Below are 2953 nucleotides of genomic sequence, written 5' to 3' on the forward strand. Positions count from 1 at the left end.
GCAGTCAGTCAGGTGGTCGCCCATCTTCTTGATGAGTTTCACCTCCTCATCCAGGAAGTGGTTCTCCAGGAAGTCGCAGAGCTGAGTGACAGAAGAGACAATGCTGCCACTTGCAGATAACAGTGCGACTGAGGGGGTGGGGTGGGGTGGGGACGACAGACAGACAGACGGGGAACGACGCTCACAAGGAAATTTGCCCAGGCGAGGCCAAGGCTTAGAATATAAGCTCCCTTCCAGCGAAGGTCTATGGGATGGGCAGATGCGGATACAGGGTGGGTACTTACATGAGGGTCGACACGGGTCGAACCCAGGGCATGCAGATCCAAAAGGGCCTGGTTCAGGTTCTTCTCCAAGGCCAGGGCGGCTTCCATGGCGTCCTGAGTTTTGCCCCACTCATCCTGGGAAGGTTTCTGCGCCAGACAGAAGGCTCAGAATTGGCCACGTACTCCGCCAAGGACCAAAAACTACATCCCCCAACATTCGCAGGGGCAAAGGGCCTAGCGGCCCGCTAGCCTAAGAGACGTCTGGCACCCCCCCACACACCTACCCCCGCTCCTAAGACCACGCTGCGCCTCCATCTCTAGCCACAACAAGAACGCACACAGATCAGAAAATCTCCCAGAAGCCCACGCGGCGTCTAAACGGTGGGGGGGGGGCGCAGGGGCTGCTGGGAGATGTAGTCCGCAGGCCCACACACTCTCTACCTGCACGTCCTGGAAGAGAATGCGGCCGCCCCGCTTGTTCTGCAGCTTTAGGAGGTGCTCCGCGCCCTCGCGCTTCTTCTCGGCCAGCTCGCGGAAGAAGTGGCCCACGCCCTCCAGAGCCACATCGTCCCGGTCGAAATAGTAGCCCTGCGGGGAGAGATGGCGGGAATGGTGGTTTAGCGGGGAGGCCAGGCCGGGCGTGCAGACTCCGCCCTCCGCCCAGCAGAACAAAGAGGGCCCCGCGGGCACAGAGCCCGAGGTGCGCAGTGGTGGGGAACGCGGGCCAGGGGTGCCCCGGGGACCCTTACCAGAGAGAGGTAGGTGTAGGAGGCCCGCAGGTGCAGGTTGGCCAGGCGGTTGACCGCGGCCTCCACCTCGGTGGAATAATTCTGGCGAATTTGGGAGCTCATGGTTGTCCGGCAATAAGGAGTTTAAGGTAGAAAAAACACAAAACAAAACCGGTGTTGGCTGGTCCCAGGGGTGGTCCTGAAGGTGGTGAGTGGCTGAGATGCAGGAGAGTGGCCGGAGGCTGGAAGAAGGGGCGTCCCTGGGTCTGTTCCGTCCAAACACTGTTGAAGCAAGAGACAGATCCGGGAGCTCCGATTGCGCTGCCTAAATCTTGAAATCAGATAGTATAAATCCTTCAACTTAGTTTTTTTTAAAAATTGTTTTGGCTATTCTATGTCCTTTTTAAATTTTGGAATAAGCTCATCAATGTCAAAAACAGTCTGCTCAGATTTTGATAGGGATCAAGTTAAGGCTATAAATTGATTTGAGGAGAACTGATATATTAACAACATTGAGTTTTCCATTCAGTAAACATGGTATATCTCTTAATTTATTTAGACTTTATTTCTCTCAGCAATATTTTAATTTTCATTTTACAGGTCTTTTACAATTTCATTAGTTTTATTCCTTGGTAGTTTTGTCATTTCACATGTTGTTATAAACAATGTTTAATTGCTTTTCCAATTTTTTGTTGCTAATATATAGGGATGCAGTTGATGTTTGTATGTTAATTTTGTGTCCTGCAACCATGTTAAACATCTTTATTAGTTCTAGTAGCAAGACTTTAAGATTTTCTAGGTATGCAATCATGTCATTGGGGATAAAGATAGTTTTATATCTTTCTTTCCAAACTCTATGCCCTTACTTTCCCCTTCCCCTCCTTTTTTGCATTGTCTACAACCTCTACTATAATGTTTCCTTGTTCTGAATTTTATGGGGGAATATATCCAGTCTTTCACCTTTAAGAACACTGTTAGATACTGTGTAGGTGTGTTTTTTTTTCTTTAAAAATATGGATACTGTTAATCAGGCTGAAGAAGTTCTCTTCTATGCCTAGTCTCTAAGAACTTTTATCATCAATGGATGTTGAAGTTTGTCAGATACTTTCCTTATATCTATTCAAATGCACCACAGTCTTTTAATATGATAAATTATATCAATTGACTTATAAATATAAAGCCAAGCTTGAAATCCAGGAATAAACCCTATTGATTATAATTTGCTATCCTTTAAAAATATTCCTGGATATAATTTGCTAATTGGTTTTCTTTTTTAAAGTATATTTTTATTGATTTCAGAGAGCAAGAGAGAGGAAGAGATAGAAACATCAATGATGCGACAGAATCATTGATTGGCTGCCTCCTGCCAACCCCCACCAGGGATCAAGCCTGCAACTTGGGCATGTGCTCTGACCAGGCATATGCCATGACCTCCTGGTTCATAAGTCAATGCTCAACCACTGAGCCACGCAGGCTGGGCACTCGATGGTTTTGAAGGATTTTGTATCCAGGCTCATAAAGGATAGCGGTCTATAGTTCTCTTTTCTTGTAACTTCTTTGTCAGGTTTTGGTAACAGAATGCTGGCCTGATCTTCTGTTTTTTTGAAGAGCTTGTATAGAATTTGTATTATTTCTTCTTGAAATATTTGAGTGTTGAATGTAGAATTGACCAAGGAAGCCATCTAGCCACAGAGATTTCTTTGTGTGAATGTGTTTATTTTAGACTGTGCATCTGCTATAATAAAAATACCATAAACTGGATGACTTACACAACTAATGTTTATTTTTCACAGTTTTGAAGGCTGGGAAATCCAAGATCAAGGTGGTGACAGATTTGGTGTCTGGTGAGGGTCTGCTTCCTGGTTCCTAGATGACCGTCTTTACTTTGTCCTCACATGGCAGAAAAGGAGAACTCTGGTCTCTTCAGTCCCCTTTCAGGACACTAATGTCATTCGTGAGGAC

This window comes from Myotis davidii, unplaced genomic scaffold (genome assembly GCF_000327345.1).
Source record: "Myotis davidii unplaced genomic scaffold, ASM32734v1 scaffold118, whole genome shotgun sequence".
NCBI lineage: Eukaryota > Metazoa > Chordata > Mammalia > Chiroptera > Vespertilionidae > Myotis > Myotis davidii.